Genomic DNA, 21,216 nt, shown 5'->3' on the forward strand with positions numbered 1-21,216 from the left:
TGTCCCTGATTCTTTTAACTATGTTTTTCTTAACTTGCTAATTTGTGAAATTCACCCATTCACAATGGGTTTGCCGGGCATTCATGACAATGTGCTGGGCTCTGATGAAATGCAGCGATGGATGCCCACTTTCCTTGCACAGCAGCTGACATTCTGTACCAGGGCTCCACAAGCCTAGTTGACTGGCGTTTTTTATTCTCTTCTAGCTTGCTGCAAGCTGTATATTAATTATCACCTTCTGAAATTGGTGATTAGTAGATAAAGTCAGTCCGGGCACACTGGAGGGTACCATTCAGTTCTGACCCTGCAGTGTGTCCTAGCTCTTTGGTTTCCACAGAGCAGTTCCAAAATGTTTGTAAAGAAACAGAATAGACATATCATGTACATAGACTCATCTCCCTTCTGTAACTGCGGCCGTAAATTTGGAACAGCTGACTAGCTACTCCCAAGACACCAAAGCAGGGAATGAAAGTTCTTGCTACTTAAGTCATGCCTGAGTCTCAAACAGCTGTTTTTCCTATCACATCACAAGATCACAAAGGGAATGCCTTTAATGGCCAAAATCTTCTGTTTTTTCCCCTAGAATTGCAAAGGCTGCTAAATTTTACAAAAATTGAATGATTTTTAGCTTATGAATCTTTTTGGAATTGATGAGTTTCTTGAATGTAACAGACTGTTGGGTTCTATTTATTGACCCTACCTTCCAGTCTGTATCTTAATTGGAGCACTGAGGCCATTAAGGAAGATGGATGTGAACTTTATGTGCTGCAAATATGTAGTAAGGATATTAAACTAAATTAAAAATGGAAGGAAGTTAGGAGATGATAACCTGTAATAAGAAGTCATGTTCTTGTCTTAAGAGAATGTACCAACCAGCTGTGCAATGCTAGTGAAAGGCCTCGTGTTGACTGATGTGTATGTTTAGGGCCGATTACAGGTAGAGCAATAAATCTGGGTTTGAATACTGTAGTTTAGAGAGTGCAGTCAAAGATAAATATATTTGGAGGAAAGTGATATGGATGCATATTACACTAGTGAGTTATTAGTGGATATGGTTAAACTTGGAGCAGTCAATGGCATCATCCAATGGCTGCACAGAAAGGTAGACAATGGCTAACTCATCATGGATATTCAATATTTGTTGGGAGAATCAATGAAGCAATATATGAAGCATTTAAATTCACTGCCTGTAGGATATCTCTTAGCCTTGAGAATCTGAGATTCTATGATTCCTTGCTTCTACATCTAGCCATATACAAAAATGGTATTAGTTTTTCTAAAATTTGTATGCAATATGAAATGCTCCATTGCCATCAGTGCCTCAGACATACAATCTGATATTCTGAAGGACAAAATCCTCTTTGAGTGCTCTATACTCATACACGTACTGGCTGTCTGGCAGCATGCATGCCATCTGCTAGGATGGCATTGTGCCTAATTGCAAGGTGGCCTGACAGTTTTAAGGCACTCTGCATGCCAATCACACTTGCGCTTAGCTAGCTAACCTGCAGAACCCAGAACATAACTGAGAACAGTTATCCTGTTGGTAAAATATAACTTTGAATGAGAAGATCATGCCTCATTAAAAATGGCCATAATTTTGACAGTGGTAGGCATCCTTCAAATAGCTTTTATTGAATTTACCTTCCCCTAAATGATCACTGCTACAGCAATGTCATGCCAAGGAGCTGAGATAATAGGAAGAGGGCACATTTTTGTTCAGATAGAGCCACAGTGCCTTACAAATCTCTCAAAAGTCTTAAATATTCCTGTTAAAAATAAAAGCACCAAGGTGCCAGAATTTCACGGTATTGTCTTTCCATAACAAGCAAACATCTGTTCAGCTTAACTTTAGGAAAAGACACAGTAGGAGTTTGGTGTGAGTGGATTTGCCTGCTTTCTGGAATAGTCATGGAGGAGACCCAACACCCACATTAAAATATGTAGAAAATACAGGAAATTGCAGAGCTTCCTGGACTTTGAAAATCAGAAAACGCGTGTTTAGGCTTAGAGCTGCTAGTTACAAATGAGAAAGTAGGCTCAAATACAGTAAAATGGTTATTATTCAAGATCAAAGAAGCTATTAATACAGATCTAAGATTAAAACATGGAGCCTTGATTCTGCTAATACACTTATCTGTCCTACTATACTGCTGCAATGATTTTGATAGTTTTTCTAGTTAAATAAATAACATTCAGCTTTTAAAAAGTCTAAATTGTCCAAGATATATATATTTCCTGTTTATTTAGTGACTTTCTTTTTTTATTTTGACATTTAGTGGCTACTCACATAAGCATAGTTTGTCAGCAGCATAATTATATAAAATATTTTGAAGATTTGGTGCTCTTGATCTTATAACCAAAGCTTTCAAAATATTTAATACTGTTTGTAAGTTGCTTTTATTAACTGATGTGTATTTTGTGCTCAATTTTCACTGTATCACTGCAGACAGATCATTTTGCGTACATGCATCTTCCAAACACAGAACTGAACTCGTGGTAGGAACTCAGTGGTACTATGGGCTAAACATAGTTTAACAAAACGAGTAAGTGTTGCTGTCAGAAATGAGGGTCAAACTGATTGCCTTTGGAATCTACCTGGGGGATTGGTGGAACATGCTTCTGGGTGTGTGAGTGGCATATGGAGGTATAGCAGAGGTCTATATCTGGCTGCTGGCTGTTCCTCTTCGGCATTGTTCCCTGCTCTGTTTTCTGGCCACCACGAGCTGAGAAGCTTTGCTCCTCCCTGCCCTTCTACCATGATGGTCCTGCCTTGGAGCAGCTAACCATGGGCTGAATACCCTGCAATGGTAAGCTAAATTAGACTTCTCCTCCTTTACATTGTGGGTGACAGGTATTTTGTCCAGCAACAGGAATGGTGGGGAAGACAGAAGTGATGTTAAAGACAAAAAAAACACTGTCAGTGGATGTACATATGAATAATGTTGGCTTTAAAAATAAATCCCAAATTTTCGAGTGCAGCATTCCTCATCTACTATTTCTGTTCTAACATCTTCCATTCACATGTAGTTCTGTACATGCATGGCTATCTGTAGGTGGCTGAACTGGGCTTGACAGGCAGGTTAAGAAATAGTTTCTTTTTCTCCAACTGCTATCACTGAATTCAGTTATTGATCATTCTCCCCCCATCACTGAGTGAGCAGTTTTTATAGCTTTTGAGTTACCCTCAGGCATTAGAACAAATGCATTTTCAAGAATTCCAATCTGGTCTAAAGCAGTACTTTTCTCTCAAATCTGTGTTGAAATGATCATTATCTCCTGGTGCAGGGCAGACTCAGCTCTGCATTCCCCTGGAGGAAGCCAGAGCACAGCATGTTCTTATTTTTGCCTTGTGCTGCCTCTTCTGGGTGTCAGCTCTGGTCCCTCCCGCAGAGGGAGGGGAGGGTAAGATCCTATGTGATCTGGGACCACTGTGTACAGATCCCAAAGATCAGCTTGTTCCTGTGGGGGTGCATACTCTGGGTTTGTAGTAGACATAACTGATGCTGTCTTCCTCCTGTCTCCTCTGGCTTTTGATAATGTGTTGGTTCCTGCTATGAGTTACTCACTACTTTTTGTTCAGTTGGTTTCCTGGGAACCTTCTCTTGCCAATAGGCACATACTTGCTTCTGAATCTGGACATAGAGGCACTCTCAATGGAAATGTAGTCACCTCTGAGGGGAAATGAAGTATATGTAACTTCCAAGAGGAATGTGGACACCTCTGTGACACAGTGGCTATTTTCACGGGTGTGAGGACACCTACCAATGAAACTCTATCCTCTTTTCATGGTCATGCAGGTCATGAACCCCATGGAAAATCAGGGTGCCTTCCACAAGCCCTCAAGCTCCACACTGGAGAAAGCAGATGTCCTCATGAATTGGCTTCTGTGATTACCAGCAGCTCATTTACACACTGGTGAAGGATGTATAGTGTTCAGCCTCTCCTACCAACAGATATTTTCCCCTATGGTTCTGAGAATACTTCTTTTACTGTAGGGACACAGTGGTGATTACTGGGGCCCATTGGTGCCTGCCCTTGCCTTCTTTTTTCTAGCTCTGACCAATTTTTTGTCTTATAACCAAAGTTCAAAGACTGGTGATACACACAGGCTCTCAGAATGTGGACTACTCCTTAGCCATTCCTGTGATGGATGAATGTAACAACTTTAGAAATTACGTTTTTGTCTTCTGAGTTCTCTGGAACAAGAAATTATTACTCTGTAAATATTCTCTCTGAGGTGTTGTGTATCAAAAGAAAATGTACATCCTATGCATTATATAGCATTAGAAAATTGTGTTAGGAAAACACTCTTTGTACACATTTAACACAAATCATCAAATGCATTTTTGTTAATAAATAGCAGTTCTTCTAGAATAAGATATGTTATAAAAACTTTTATATCTCAATGTTTTGTCAAATCCTCATACATGTGTAGGTGGGACTTTTGGGAGCTGGCTGGATCTAGAGCATGTGATATGAGGACTAGGGTGTGCGGCATTACATTAGTCCACAGGTTGGAATTAGCATAGTTCTGAGTGTGGACAATGGAAATCCCATTGTGGATGGCACCAATCAATAGGCTGATAGCCTGGATGAAATATAAAGGAGAGAAGGGAGGCAGGCTTGCTGCTGCTGCTGCTTGCTGCTGCCCACTGCCTCCTACCTGCTCTGCCATGAACTATTTCTGCTCTGCAGTGTCCTGTGTCATGTTGCCCCTTCTTGGAATCAGGCAACTATGGACTGAAATCTCTACAAACTATGAGGTGAAATAAACCTTTCCTTTTTTAACACTGACTATTGGGTGTTTTGCCTCTGCAAATGAGAAAAGTAACTAAGACAGGATGTAAAACAATAAACATTAGTTTTTCTTGAAAAAATGCAGCATTGTCCTATTATACTTTGTTGGAAAACTGTAAGTTCGTTTATGAAAGGAAATATGGACCTACCATGCTGGAGAGCATGAGTGGGTGATCAATAACAATTGAAGTTCTCAGGGCTCATTTCACTGTGTACCCAAACGCAACAGGGTCATTTAGACAGTCTCAGTCTTCCAAGTTACAAAAGAATAGATAGGAAATATATCCCGAGGAATTATCTCAAGGCTTTCCTAATGGCTCATAAACAAAATCCTCTGACTAATATATAATGACATTACTTTTAATCTAATGAAAACATTACTAGTTCTTAATTAAAATCAGATACTTATGTAAGGAAACACATCTTTCAAGTATCACAGATCTTTTACATGTGAGTCACAAAAACTTGGGTGGATTCTTATTTTCCCTAGAAAAGGTGAGTGAGGAAACCCAGCCTAGTACATTTTCAAAAAACAGGTGAAATCTTTCTTCAAAGACAAATCGTAGATCCCTATTTTTTCAAATCTTAGATCAAGACTAGTGAATCCAATCACTTCGCAGGGCTCAAATGCTCTGTGATTGCTGTCGGGGCCAATTAGAGTCACTTGGCGGGGCCTCTGGTCTTGCAGGGAGGCTGTGTCAATATGCCAAGCCTCCTGAGCTCCATGTGGCTGCAATTAGTTCCCCCTGTGCTTAGGCTTTCAGAATCCAGACCTGTGGTGCAGAAGCCTTCACTGTCTGCAAAGGCAGGAAGTGCAGAGAAAACAGGAGGGTGATTGCCAGCACTCCAGAGAGGCACAGGCTAAGCTACAGTCTGTTTCTCTCCTCTGATGACTTTCTTTATGTTCTATTGATTTTCCTGTTATTTCCCATTTTTGAGCAGAATAGCCTCCAGCGATAGCAGCAATAAAGCACTGTTTCTGTCAGTCATCTCTATCTTTCTCACTCACACACGTCCTTTCCAGCACACGCATACACACAAACACTTGTGATTCTCCTAAGTTTCCTAAGACAAGGAAAAAGACTAAGTAATCCCAAGTAGAACTTTTCTTAGAAGACTTTCTTATCTACTGCTTTACTTAGACTGCAGATGAAAACAAACATTCAGTTCCTCAACCTTTTCAAGTCTTAGGCTGGGGCTTTGGTTTTCAGTATAAGTACTATTAGAGCTGTGCTCAGTTTTCTGCCCTTGGCTGGGTTTGTGATAAAATCCACGCACCTCTGCAGTGTGTTCTGAATAGGAAAATTTGGTGTGATCGATATCAAACCAGGAGGAGATAAACTAAATGCGTTTTGGAAGGCCAACGATAAGATCAAGATTATAATCCCAGCTGTATACAACAGTACAGCCCAATCGCATGTCATCCAGTGGGGTACACAGCACAATGGCTTCAGGGGAACAAGATTGCCCTGAGTATCTCTGGGCTAATCTGACAAGCTCTGCCAAGGGGCACAACCCACACTGAATAAAGAGATCCGAAACAATTGGGGCAAAAAATGAACTTTAAAAAGAATTCACAATAACTTATGTTGAGATATAAATCATATACCAAAATACTCATTGTTTTAGACTATAAAATTCAAATTTAAAATTATTATATTCATAGAGATGGTCATAATCTAATATTAGGAAATTTTTATCACTCCTGTCAAAAAAGCACTTCATACTCATATGGAGCAATGGGTCTCTGTCCTCCTCCACCCACCCCAAACAATCCCAAACACTTCAGCACACAGAACTCCCCTTCTGACATTGTGAACCTGGCTTTTCTTGGAATTTTGTAGAAACAGAATTAGAGGACATGTGATCTTTTGTAATCTGATGTCTTTTCTTGGCATCAAGCTTTCAGGGTCCACCCATTTTGTACCATTTATCAATACTCCATCTTTCCCATGGCAGAATATTCTGTCAATCTGTGGATAGAACATTTAGATCATATTTTATCATCCCTTCATCAATTGATGGGTACTTGGGCTGTTTCTCCTTTATTGGATATTAACATTTTAACATTTTTTGGCTATTAACATTTTCCCAGAGTTGTTTATGAAGGTACATGTTTTCAATTCTCTTAGGTATCTACAAGGAGAATACTAAGTAGCATGGAAACTCTGTGAGTAGCATTTTGAGGAACTTCTAATTTATTTGCCACAACTAGTGCACTATTTTATCTCCATATTAGCAAAAAATGAGGATCTTATTTTCCCAACATTCACATGTGTTATTACTTGATTTTCCTTAGAAATGTGCTACTCAAAATCTTTTTCTATGCAAAATTTGGATTATTTTTTATTGTGGACTTGTATATTCTGGAGACAAATCCATACTGAAAATAAGATTTGAAAATATATTCTTCCATCTTGCAGACTGTCTTTCAGATATTGAAGGCATATATTTCAAGTGCAAAACCTTTTAATTTTGAAATAGCAAAACTTACCCATATTTGATTTTGTCAAGAGCTTTTGGTACTGTACTTGAGATCGTCACTTAAGCTTACAAGGTTTACTTCTGTAATTTCTTTCAGGTGTTTTAGTTTTAGATCTATAGTTAAATTGGTGATGAATTTTGAGTTAGTATGTGTAAGTGGTATGAAATACAAATCCAACTTTTTCCCTTTGTGTGTTGCTATTCAATTTTCTAACACTATTTATTGAGTGTTATATTGAGGTTTTCTGATGTATTGAGGTTTTCTGATGCCTTGTCAAAACTCAATGCAAAATAAATTTAAGGGTTTCCTTCTGCATTTTTTGTTTTAGTCTGCTAATCTGTATTTTTGTTCTTATTCCAATACAACACTGCCTTCAGCTTTTGGAAACTGAAAACTTCAAGTTTGTCATTTATAAAAATTTATATACTTTTTATCTTTTGTAGTTCTATATGAATTGAATGATTCATTTGTTAAACCATATTTAAAATTCAATAGGACATATTTTAGGGGTTGCATTGACTCTGTAAATAATTGTGTGATTTTTTTTCTAACATGTTACATCTCTCACAGGATAAGTGCTATTTTTCTTCTGTTTGATTCTTCCTTAATTTCTTCCAATTATTTTTTCCTGTTATATTTCATATATATAAGATTTGCACTTCATTTGTTACACTTTATTCTAACAAAGTCTGTCTCTTTAAATATTTAGTCTTTTAATAGTGGCATGAATTAGTAAGACCCAGAAGCTAAAGATGGGTAATTTCACATTCTCATTGGACTGTTGGATCATTATTAATATTTGCCTTTTAGGTTTATTTTATTTTTTTTTGTTTTAAAACAACCAAACACACAAATCATTCATTTTGATGTTATTGCAAACAACATTGTTTTCTTTAATTTTGTGTTTCAAATGTTCAACATGAATCTATAGAAATAAAACTTTTAAAATATTGTTCTTATGTTTCAGTCCCTTGGTTTCTTTTATTCAGTGTAAAACGTTTCTGTGGATTCTTTAGGATTTTTACATAGAAGATCATGACATCAGCCAAAAAATAATTTTCTTATTTTTTTCATTTCCAACATGGATGCCTTTCATTTCTGTTTCTTGTCTATTTGTCCTGCCTGTTCTAGGAGAATATTAAGAGTAAGGGGTTAAACTTTGTCTTGCTCCTGATTTGCATTCTTTTGTCATTACATATGATTCTAGGTGTGTGCACTGTGTGATTTTTTTTTTTTTTTTTTTTTGGTACCAGGGATTGAACTCATGACATCACACTTGCCAGGCAGGCAGTTATGCCGCTGAGCTAAGTCCCTGGCCCTTGGTATTTTTATTGTGCTGAGAAAGCTATTTTTGTAGTCACAGTATACAGTCTTCATTTTCTCCCTGCATCTGCTGAGATCATCATATTTTCTTTTTATTTATTTATTTATTTTGAGGTAGTAGAAATACAACAGAACAAGACAGAACAAAGCCAATTGAGACAATGTGGTGAGATCGGTACAGAACTTCAAAGTTACCAGGATAACAGTAATAGGTACCATAATATATCTCGTTATTTTTACAATAGGTGTCTAGCCAATTAGGTATAGTGAAATCAAACCAAAGACAGAACAGTATAAAACCAATCAAAAGAGAATATTGAATAGAGTAAAAATGAAACAAAATAGTGAAAACAACATTTGCTTTCAAACAGAAGATAGAAGGAAATGCCCCATATTGGCTATATTGCATGTGGTCATCCTCCCAAGAGATGGTCAGACTTCTGTTCCTAGTTGTTAATGAGGGGTGGGGTGTTTGATTCCCAGCCCGTGCACCAGTAGGCTCACAAGAGGAGCTGAGTAGGTCCCCTCCTGGCTCCTGCCACAGGATGGCACTTACCAAGAGGGTGGGGGAATTGCTTCTTTGTGCAGCCTCCTGGGTTCCAACCATGGCCATGGCTGGATCTTGGAGGCCGCTGACTAATTCTCCTTTTCCCTTATTTTTTTTTATTCTGCTAATGTACTGCATTACATTGATTAATTTTGGGAGACTGGGCCAACCTTTGCATTCCTGTGTCAAATACAAACTGGTCATAGTGTATCATCTTTATATATTTTTCTAGATTTGGTCTGATGTATTTTGTTGAAGTTGATTACGCATACATTTATAGGATATATTGGTCTGTGGTTTTCTTTTCTTGTGGTATCTGTGTGTTTTTTTTTTTCATAGACATTTGGGCCTCAGAAAATGAGAGAGGAGATATTTATCACTTACTTACCTCTTTCCTGCAGTAATATGTGAAAGACTTGGGTTAAGTCCTTCTTTAAACATTACTAGAAATTGGTTGTATAGCCAGGCAGGTCCAGGATTCCCTGATGAAAAGTTCATCTTTTTGGAATAGAACTGAAGAGCCTGCCTTCCTTTCTTCCTTTCTCTCTCTCTCTCTCTCTCTTTCTTTCTTTCTTTTTTTGTGGGTCTGACACTTACTAACCATGAAATATTGGCAAAGGCATCAGCTCTTTATCGTCCTCCTCTGAGAGATGAGAATAACCATGCCATTTGCTCCATGCCATTGTTGAAAAGATAAAGGTTAATACACACCAAAAAAAAATTAGTACAACGTGTGGCACAAAGCAACCTGGCAATGAATGCCAGGTATCACCAATATTAAACGTGCATTTTTTCCAGGAAGTAAGTCTGAGACGTTGGCAGCAGCACACTGAGGTAACGTAGTATGTGAGTCACCAGCTAACTCTGCCTGTTTCCTTTCTATTCTCACTGGGATGCATCCTCGTTTTGCTTTCTACGGAGCACAGCCTGCAGACATGAATTTATTCACACTGAAACAAGCATTCCAGTCTGTCTCACACAGATTTCCCATTAAAAATTAGCATACTGACATTATGGTTCAGCCTTTCAGAATTGAGTCAGCATCATTTAATCCTCCTGAGAGACATCAATTCTGGCTGTAAAGACAAAACTGAGTTTCTGGGCCTGAATCCCCTGCTACTGATGGATCATCAAGGGGGCATCAATAAGATGGCCCTTCTGTGGTCAGAGTTGCCTGTTCCAAAGCTCATTTTTTAAAGATAACCCAGGAGGCTCCTGCAGGGTAAATGCAAAGATATGGCACTGCCTTTGGTTCCATGAACTCTGTTCCAATATGATCCAATGTAGACATTTTCCCCCTTGTTCTTTTTGACCATGCATGGGCAAGAGTATTTATCTTATAGCACTGCACCATGCTTGGATGTGAACATCAGATGGAAACCAAAACTAACATGGACACATGCAGCCAGTTACAGACTAAATTGCATCCCCCCAAATGATAGGTGGAGGCTCTAACTGTACATCGCCCAAGGTGCCCTTGTATGAACATGGGGAACCTGCAGATATAATTAGTTCAAATGAGGTCATCATGGAACACCATCACCCCTGGCTCCACTGTGACTGGCATGCTTATAAGAAGAAAAGAGAGATGCACAAGAGAGGAAGCCAAGAGGAAACACAGGTGCACAAAGGGAAGACAGTTATGGCCAGTGGTGCAGAGGCTGGAGCAACACAGCTGGAATCCAGGATATGTAAAGATGGGCACCCAAACCCAAGGTGGAAGAGCCAGAGAATGATTCTGCTTGGAAGATTTCAGAGGAAGCACAGCCCTGCTCATGCTTTCTGTACTTCCATAGTCCACAGCAGTGAGACAAGAGATTTTTGCTGTGCTCCCGATTTATGGCCCTTTGTTAGGAACACACATAGGGAGCCTCCACCATCCCCAGCAGCCACAGACTCCCTGTGTCAATGCTGACTCTGTCTTTCTTTACCAGCTCATCCTATACTGAATAGGTGGTTGATGTGACATTGGCAAAGGCAATCTTTTATCTTAGACATTGAGCAGAAACCAGCAACAGTATTTTCTGGGATTCTAAATAATGTATACTAGTTGAAAATATCTATTTCTAGCTGTTATGGTTGACACACTGTGTCAACTTGAGAAGTTTAACTAAGAAACTCAGCTGAGAACCAGGATTCTTACTTTGTAAATATCTTCCTCCTGTGCAAGAGGAGGGCACAGAGATTTTGTGGATGCTACATCTGCCCTGGGGGGAGGAGGTGGCCTGCATACAATATAAAAGAGGAAAAAGTGTTTGCTCTGGCTGCTTTTGCTGTCTTCTGTTGCCTTAAAGTGTTGCTCTAGTGCCATGCCATCCTGCCTTGGAGCCAACCAATTATGGACGGAACCTCCATAAGCAGTGAGTGAAATAAACCTTTCCTTCCTTCATTTTGGGTGTTGAGTATTTTGTCTCAGCAATGAAAGACTAGTAACCAAGACACTAAAATTCACATATGAGCTCAGGCAAACTAAGTGCACTCCTGCCCAAAAACCTATGGCAATGATTTACTTAGCCAGTCACTTGCAAATGGATGTTAGAATGATTTTAGCAAGACATCCTTGCAGTATTTTATTGCTCTCTGATTGTGCTCTGTACACATCAAGGAAATGTAGAATATGCTGAAGACACATCATTTTACAATGCTGGGAAGATTTATAGAGATTCCTATAGGCACTGAACCCCTTCCCAACCTTTAACAATACTAGCTTCCTACAAGTTCTTTGTTGTTTTTGTGGACTTGGTCCATACAGCAATGTGAAATTTATCATGTGAGGGATCTGGTGTTAGAAAAGTGAGTTATGTTGATTATAGGATGATTAAATATTGTATCTTATAGAAATAGAACCCTTAATTCAGACGTTCCAGTTTGAAGGGACAGGTTATTAGCTAAGAAGTAAACTGACTGAGCTCACAAACATATTTATAGAGGGCCAAAGAGTTGTAAAATAAAGGGTGCTGTAAATTGTACATCACTGTTTTTCTCTCTGTGTAGAGCACCACGGCAAGGAGCAGAGCCCAGGGCTATTGGCAGGGCTGGTATTTTTTAAAAAAACATGATTACTACTGCTTTTGAATTAGGTAAGCTGTGAGGAAGCAGAAGCAGGTCTTTCTAGCTTGAGACCTTGTGTCCCTGCCAAATGTGTGGTTTTGGAAATGGGCCTCCCTTTGCTGAAGCACATTTTTCCCCCTCTACAGGCTAAAAAATGTCAGGCATAAAAGAGAAATGTGTCAGGGTGCAGGGGGCAAATTGGACACTGTGCATTCTTTTTTTTTTTTTTTTTAATTTTTGTTTTGGAAAAAAGACTGTAATGTGGGCTTCAGGGCTCTTCTGTCGCTCCTGGCATGGACTCAAGTTTCCAGCGCTCAGCACATCTAGCAGTGGCCGGGATAATGGGGCAGGACCATGTGAGCTCTGTTCATGGTGATCCCCAAAGAGCTCCTGAGAACTGGGAGCAGTAGATTGGCTGGAAAGCCAGGTGGGTAGAGAAGTGCCCTAGACAGAGCTGTTAAGAAGACTTCCACAGCTAAAGCATAGGCTTGCCAAGAATTTGCTGGATCTTCGGAAGTCCCCAACTCCAGAATAAAAGAAAGGAGTCTGCTTTTTCTCAACCATCCAGTTTATGGCATTTTGCATTTGTAACCTGAATGGACAAAGATATTCAGAATTGGGGCAGGCAGGGAGGCGTGGGAATTGGAGGGGCAAGAATCCCCAATTATATCCACTGTAGACTCTTCAGTCCAGTGCAGGTGTGCACCATTGGGGAACTGAATCATTTTGCAACTGGGGAAACAAATATAGAATCAATAAAAAGGACACATAGGGACCTGGGGTTGAACATTGGCTGCTTTCTCAACCGATCAATCAAACTGAAAGTGATAAGCAGAGCTTGGGATTCCTGAGAACCCAGACTACGACTTCAAGTTTGAGACGCTACCACAACTTTGTTGATAAAAGACCCCTAGTAGGGTGTGTAAGAAGATTGTATTCCTTGAGCCAGGATGGTGTGGGGTGCCCTACAGAGAACATGCAGAAGAGTTAGCGTGGCTTCTATTGTGCCCCCAAAAGAGAAGAGAAGTAGGTGGTGGAGCTATCCTTGTGTTCACAAGATGTTTAGCATGAGTCAAATACTAGCTTTGAGCATTACAGGGATGAGGGTGGTGGCATTTGATCTTTGCTCTCAGAAAACACTGTTGTTGGAAATGGGCATCTGGTTGGCATCAGCTCAAACCAACAGAGTAGGAAGAGCACACAGGCTGCGTGCAGATCAGAGGAACACGTGTATCTGTGGGTGCTTTTTGATGAAAGTGCATATATGATAAAATCCCAAAGCAGGCAGCCAATTATTAGTCAACATGGAAGACTTTCAGTCACTTTTTGGTCAATTTTAAATATGGTGTTGGGGAGAAAAATGAGGAGTCAGGGGACTTGTTCTGCTTATAGTCTAGCGATGGAAATCACATGCCTGTGCAGAGATGTGTCAGAGTACACACAGAGGCAGATGTGTGCCAGGGATTCCTCAGATCAGTGTGTCTGGCAGAAAAATGCACTGGGCCATCTGCAAACTTCTCCAAAGAAGTTGTGGAGGTGGAGAGTGGGAGAAACTGTTGGACAGTTTATTGAGTGTAACCTGGTCACATTTATGTTGTAAAGAATGATTTGTGTGCCATTCATTTCTTGAAGACGCATCCCTCACATTCTGGGCTTATCTTTTATATGTGTTGCCCTTTTCCATGTGTTCCTTTTATCTGTTATGTAAGTTGGAGAAGCAGAGCTGGAAGCATCTCTGGATGCTAGTCTTTCTGAAACTGGGGAGAGCAATGCTCTCTCGGGGCATCAGACAAGGCCTGCAGATGTGTTTGGTTGTCTTGACTTCTTAGTGATGGTACCTGGTGACAAGTGATAGAGGCCAAAGGTGTTTGGAAACCTTCCACACGGAGCATCCTGCCCCATGAAGCAAAGAATAATCTCTCTCTCTCATATTAACGGTACTGATGCAGCGAAATCCTGTCCTAGCTGAATCACTGAGGAGAGAGGTATTTTTCTTAAGACAAGAAGCTATCAAGTAGATAGAAGAGAATCAAAGAAATTTAGGGCCATCTCCATGCAAAATTCTTTTTTTTTATTTAAGGAGAAAAAGAAAAAAACAGAAAAAGGGTACAAGTAATACAAAATTTAAAAAATAAATAGTAAGAAATCACTAGTTAATAGATTACATATTCTCATCTTAGAAATACTTGTTCAAGTTACAAAATTGAAGCATATAAAGTGGACTTTCAAACAGTGAGACTGCAAACAGTTTTGTTCAGTGATCCAAAAAAACTCAGTAATATGGTTATCTATCTTATACACGTAAACATATATGCAGTTATAACCTTTAGAGCACTTTCTTTTCTTTTCTTTTATACGATGACAATTACACATTTTGGGTTTTATTACTCCCACAGTTCTTATTACTTTTTTGAAGAGAGTAAAACCAAATACGACATATCAGAACAGAGTCAGTCAAATCAAAAGGATGGACATAATAGATAATGTAAAAACAAAATACAAGGTGATCAACAATGGTTACCATACTGCCTCTTGCTACTTTAAGAAGAATTGCCAGTTATAGTAAAATTGGACAAAACAGTAAAGAATAAAACCAATGCATTGGAGACATTACAGGACTTTAAAGGAAGATAATAGTCAACCAGAATGGGCATCATAATGAATCTTATTGTTTTCACAGTTTTGCCTATATTTTTGAACTTGGTACTATCAAGCAAAGCAGAATAGGGGAAAATCAGTCAAAACAAGATGGTGAGGGCAATACAAGATTTCAAATCAAGTTAATAGGAAATCAAAGTAGGTTACTATAATGTATCCTGCTATTTTTATTTATTTTTCCCCCAATTAAAAAGATAAAAAGAAAAAACTAAATAATTTTTAAAAAGAGGGGGGATTGAGATAAAAGAGGGCATAACAACAGAACAGCGCAGGTCAAAACATAACCATTTAAGCAAAATAGTATTTCACCACAAGATATCCGACATAAAAATAGTTACCATATTGTCTCTTTCCTTGAAATCTTTGAGTATAACTTCATATACTGTAACACCAAACATATCAAGACACTATAAAACCATTCAAGAGAATGACATTATTACACAGCATGTAGAACCAATTAACAGAAAATGAACAATGGTTTCTGTATAATCTCCTTGTCCATAAAAGTTTTTACTTATATTATTATATATAATAAAATCCAATAAGATACAACCTTTTAAGACCGATTCCATGCGAAATTCTTTAGCAAACCTGGCATGTATTGAAGTGAGGTGTGTCCTCAGTACTTCGTAATTACAGACTAGTAAGTACAGATATATACATATCATTGTCACATATGTGGGTTCAACTACCTTTTCTGCAATGGAAATGATGGTATGTAGTTGACTTTAATAGGGCAGAAAAAGTTGTCTTCTTTTGGAAGAAGGAAGAAGATGACAAAAAGCCAGGTAATAATTGTACAAATACTGTTTTTCCTATGATATCCACTGTTTTATGATGCCAATTTCCAGGCTTTTTCTCTATCCCAATTATAAAAAGTATTTTTCTGTATTATTTCAAATCAAAATCGATCAACAAAAATGGAGTAATTCTGTGCATAAGCTTTGAGATAAAAAGGACAATTAAACCTAGTACTTCAAATCCGTAAGGAAGACAGACATCTTTAAAGCCCCAAATAAACACATAAGAAGCACAGGGGTGTCTACAGGCCATATTAAGCAGGGCACTTTATTGGAGAAAGAGTGCATCGAGCTGGAAATATTTCATGAAAGTAGAAGAAATGGAGTGGAAATTTGAAACACGTTTAGGATTTCAAGAGAGAAGAGATGGGGAGAACGGTAATACAGGTGCATAACACACGTTAAAGAAAGACTTAGGATGAGTTCTGCAGTCTATTGGTCTGTGAGTTATTTTAGTCATCGTGGAGATAAGGCTGTAAGAAGCCAAGGGCAAGCAAATGTATGGGGAACCCACTGCTTTAGCATTTGTTTAAAATAATTATCTCTTTCTGATATCACGGGGGCTTTGCTAACATCTTTGTCTTAGTTTCCCCCAGTTCTGTCTGTCTTTTCTAACTTGTAAAACATTTTACATTTCATTAGCTCACTGGGCTTTCCCATGAATGAATCAAGGTTGGCAAATAGCTGAGATGTCTTCCTTCCACAGCAGGAGTGGAGTTAACAGAATCAGAGATGTGGAGGAGAGGCGCAAAACTGAACACACACTGCTCCTTGGAGCATTGCTCCTCATATGGAGAGGGATTGGCCAAAGCCCAGGAAACGATGGATAATGCAACATCAAACTGTCCTTATTCAAATGGCAGAGGTCCTGTAGATTTGTCACCTGACATGCAGCGTGTCCCTCTGTCCTGTCCACAAATCCAGAGTCACAGACTATATTGGAGATTCTGCAAAAGAAAAACATGAACCAAAAAACAAACAACAAAGTTCATATGTGATATTCTAAATTTATAAAAATTTATCCAAGAATGGCTTGTAAACTAAACAGTCTAGACCTTTCTCTGACTTGGGAAATTTTGTTGATTTTTTTTTCTTTTACATTTTTGACACTGTTACTAGGTTTTTTTTTTTTTTCTGGATTTGGTTGAAATTTGACGTCAATTGCTTTAAATGAATAGCTTCAATGGGATATAAGATATTTTAATAACCATGGAGCTATTGATTTTGTACTCTAATAATCATCTAACTTGAAGGAAAAAGTCCCAGTTAAAAAAAAATAAATTTCAGTTGGGCGTGGTTGCTCACACCTGTAATCCCAGCACTTGGGAGGCTGAGGCAGGAGGATCGTTGCAAGTTCAAGACCAGCCTGGGCTACAAAGTGAGCTCAAGGCCAGCCTGAACTGCATAGAGAGGCTCTGTCTCAAAAAGACAAAAAATAAAATAAATACCCAGTTAAAAAATAAAACCTTTGAGAAATCTAATCTTAAAGTGTTACAAATTTAAGAAATCTATCATAACTATATATTGTCATATTTACAGTAAAAAGATGTTACAAAAGATGTTACTTTCTGGACATAGCACTATTTAAACAAATAAGAATATTCAGCAGGCAGAAAAATATCAAAAAATAACATTCAATATAAAAATAGGACAGAAAGTCAGGAGATGTTTTATATATCCAAATTTAGTTCTTCACTAAACAGAATTTTAATCTTTAAATTATTTTTTCACATGTTTTAGGATTTGAAAAGAACATTTGCATCTTTTTCTTTGTGTGATACTTGCCATATCCTCTCAATTTTTATTTCCAGACTTATTTTTCTGGTGAAGAAACTGAAGATTACATTATTTTAATAACTGAGCTCACTGGATCACATTTCCCCTATTTTAATGTTTCTGAAACAACTACCCATCTTGCGATTAATGTATGAGAAATCATGCTTCAGTGGATTAGCATTATTATACTTCACATCAATTGTATGTATGCATCTTGAAATTAAAAGCATTGTGAAATCAGTGGAGTCTGGTTAACATGGATCCAACTCCAACTTTAAACTGTGCCCTCTTTCCATGAAACTCTGTGGCCTCACTTAAGGTAAGTTGAAAATAAACCAAAGACAAAAGACAGGTCTGGGTTTTGAGGTGGAACTATATTGCATACATTTAAAATATCTAAATGTGAGTTATTGAGTTTGTGTTTTATATAATACAAAATTGTATTCTAAAACATTTGCCTTTTCTGTATTTTCTAAATCCAGTTTAATTCTATAAACATTTGTCAAGATCATATTTTACGCAGGGCATAATGCTAGCCATTACGAAGTCTCCATAGTTATGTAAAATTCATATTACGCCCTTCTGGGAGGAGAAGACAGAAAGTACAATTTTATAAACTTCCTACAATAATGAGGCATTATATGTTATGACCTTTTACATATTGGAACTCACTGAATCCCCATCTTGTAAATGAGTAGTCCAAGATTCATAAAAGTATGATTATTTCCCCACGGTACCGTAAGTATAAAACATTGACCTAGAATTAAACCAAGATTAAAACTCCCTGAACCTGTTTTCATTCTACCATCTATAAAACTACTTTTTATATAAAAAGACATATATGATTACATTGGTAGCCCATAAGCAGAAATGAGATTATTTGGCTTCTATCGGGAAGTCAGCAAAAATACCCTCTGCTTTAATCAGAGAGATACAGCCTCTGCTCTGGAAGAATTCTGGCATCCTGCTGGGGTTATTTCTCATGGGAATTATTGTCTCATAAATGGAGTCTGAAATCAATAAAATGATCAAAATGTTGGCAAGGAGGGAGGGAGGGATGCGCTCATGATTTTATCTGTTGGTAACACTAGATTAAACTTGAAATTTCAGAACTTGTTCCGGACTTGTGTTTCTTCTAAAAACAGTTCTCTTCCAAGAGAGGAGGAAAATAGTTATTCCCTCAATCCTAAACCAAGGGAGACATCGTATATTTTGCAGTAGCTTTTAGTCACATGAAAACTCCAGGAGTTATGATAACCTGAGCCTTACCAGGGTGAATGTTCATGGATGTTTTATATCACTGGACAGGTTTCCCAAGGTCATATGTGTAACTTTGCTCCATTCATTTTCTCTTCACCCTCCACTTCCATCACATTGATCAACCTTTTGCACTCTGACCAGTACTGAGGCCAAGGATCTGCCATCTACAACATGGATAACTTCCTCAGTTTATCCATTAGAGGCTTGCCTGAGATCTCACAGGACTGAGTTAAATGCATCTGAATTAACAGAGATCATATGTTAGCATTTAATTGGTCATTGCCATTTTTAAAACCACTTCATTATCCTCTCAGTATTTTGACGGTCTTATAGTATAGCTTAAGCTGATGTTGAATTGACTATGTAGCCCAGGCTGGCCTCGAACTCAAAGCAATCCTCCTGTGTTAGCCTCCTCTGTGTTGGGATTACAGGCATGTGCACCATTCCTGGCTGGCCACTCTATTTTTAAAAATCTGTTCACCGTGCTTTCATGTGTCTGCTTAGTCACCCACCATAATGATGATTATTATTTTTTCCACTTTATTGTGTTTATGATGATGAATTCTAAATGCATAGAACTATATGAATCACAAAAGTCCCACAGATATCAAGTGGCAAAATAAAGACAATTTGAGCTGTTTAGTTTTTTCCAACATTATGTCTTGACTGGGCAAATGGTAGATTCACTTTATTGGTGTATTTCAAAAGGCTAAGGATTGGGTGAGAAGTGTTGCTTGGTGGTAAGGCACTTGAGGTCTCAGGTTCAATTCCCAGCACATAGGAAAAAACATAGAGAAAAAAATAAACTCAGCTGAGAATAATATAGCGCAACCACAGTGAGCACCAAGGAATGATGTCCACATTTTTAAAATACAGGATGAATAAACCACCTCCTAGAAATGACTGAGAAAATATTCACATCTGTGTTACTGCATCAGACATAAGTGTAGAATCTCAAAGATGAAGACACCAGGCTTCTTGAGAAGACATAGAGACCTTTGCAGTGTCATAAACCTGGTCATTGGCAAGAGGAATAATATGGTATCACTGTCTGCTTGTGCCTCAGGCCTGCCATTGACAAGGGAATCTGGTGAACTCATTAAGAATTTAAGCACTAAAGTAAAACTAACTGTCCTCCAATCCTGCACTTCCCTGAACTTCTATTTAATAGCTTCATGACTCTGGCAAGTTCCTTAATATCCCTGGGCTTCCTTTCCATCCCATGAAAGAGAGGAGATTATATTTTATCTGTCTTATTAGTCTTAAAATTAACTAGGACTATGCTCCCAAAGTGCTTCCCACAGTACCTGGGTGCAAGCTGGGAGAAAGACGCTCCTTATCCCTGTTCTAACTCTCTCAGCCTTCATGCACCTATCTGCAAAATGGGAATTGATCCCATAGTCTCTGAATGTCATCGTAAGATTTGCCTAAAATATAATGTCCAAGAGCCATTGAAAAGTGTTTACTGTAGGTCTTCTCACTATTGATTTTAAGTTAGGCAGAAAGAGAAAGACCCAGTGTCCATGTCATCTCTGTAAACATCAAACCATTGGGCTCCACATGGATTCTGGTCCCTGGGGCTCACAAGGCAGCAAGGATCACAGACATGCAAAGAAATATTTCCTATACCCAGCCAGAGATTTCATGGAGGTTTTATGAGAGGAAGAGAAGAGATCGTACCTGGAAGCTTTCTCACAGCAATTTTCATTATGAACTTGTCTCAGCTTAATAAAAGGCAAGAATGGCTTTGCTGTACCCAGATTCATGTTATCTAGTCCTGGGTCAAGTTGGGAGGGTGGGATGGGGAGACACCAGGGAACCTCTCCTAGCCTGGGGTCTATGTGTCCCACGGGGAAATCACTCCATTTGTTTTCCCTGCATACTCCTCTGGACCAGTAGCTTCTCAGTATGCAACTGTCTGCAGCTGATCAGTCCAGCCTCACTCCACCCAGAAGCCAGGGGACACCTGAGACCTCCAATGATGGTCTGTTGCTGATCAGCCCAAAGCAAAACACAGGGATCAGGTAAAGGAGATGAAAGGCCTCAGCATAGCACCTGATGAGGCAGGTGTGGGCAGCCCGGATGCACATCCTAGGGTCTTTAGTGTGGACCAGCCAGTCTGCCTCAGCATGACTCAGACATCTTATAAGATGACTCAAGATGGTTTTCCACGAGAAAGGAAGTTGAACTCTGAGCTATTGATTTGAAGATCACATGGTTTCTCTTATATGAGAAACTCGAGGTATAAGTACATTAAAGAGCAAATAAAAGACAGGTCATAGGAAATGGAGAGAGAGCTCTTTTGCAAAAGGGAACAGGGCCAAGAGATAGGGGGAGGAGAAGGAAGAATAGGACTGGGATGGAAAAAGAATTAATATATGCTGTGTGATTGTACCAGCTTTTCACAGGCAATCTAATCATTATGCACTGCAAACGTGCACTAATAAAAATACAAATTAGAAGGAGATGAAGAATAACACAATATGGACACCATGGTGCATGACGATAATCTCAGC

Source organism: Cavia porcellus, unplaced genomic scaffold (genome assembly GCF_034190915.1).
Source record: "Cavia porcellus strain 051 isolate PalLab524CR breed Dunkin Hartley unplaced genomic scaffold, mCavPor4.1 scaffold_8, whole genome shotgun sequence".
NCBI classification, from domain to species: domain Eukaryota; kingdom Metazoa; phylum Chordata; class Mammalia; order Rodentia; family Caviidae; genus Cavia; species Cavia porcellus.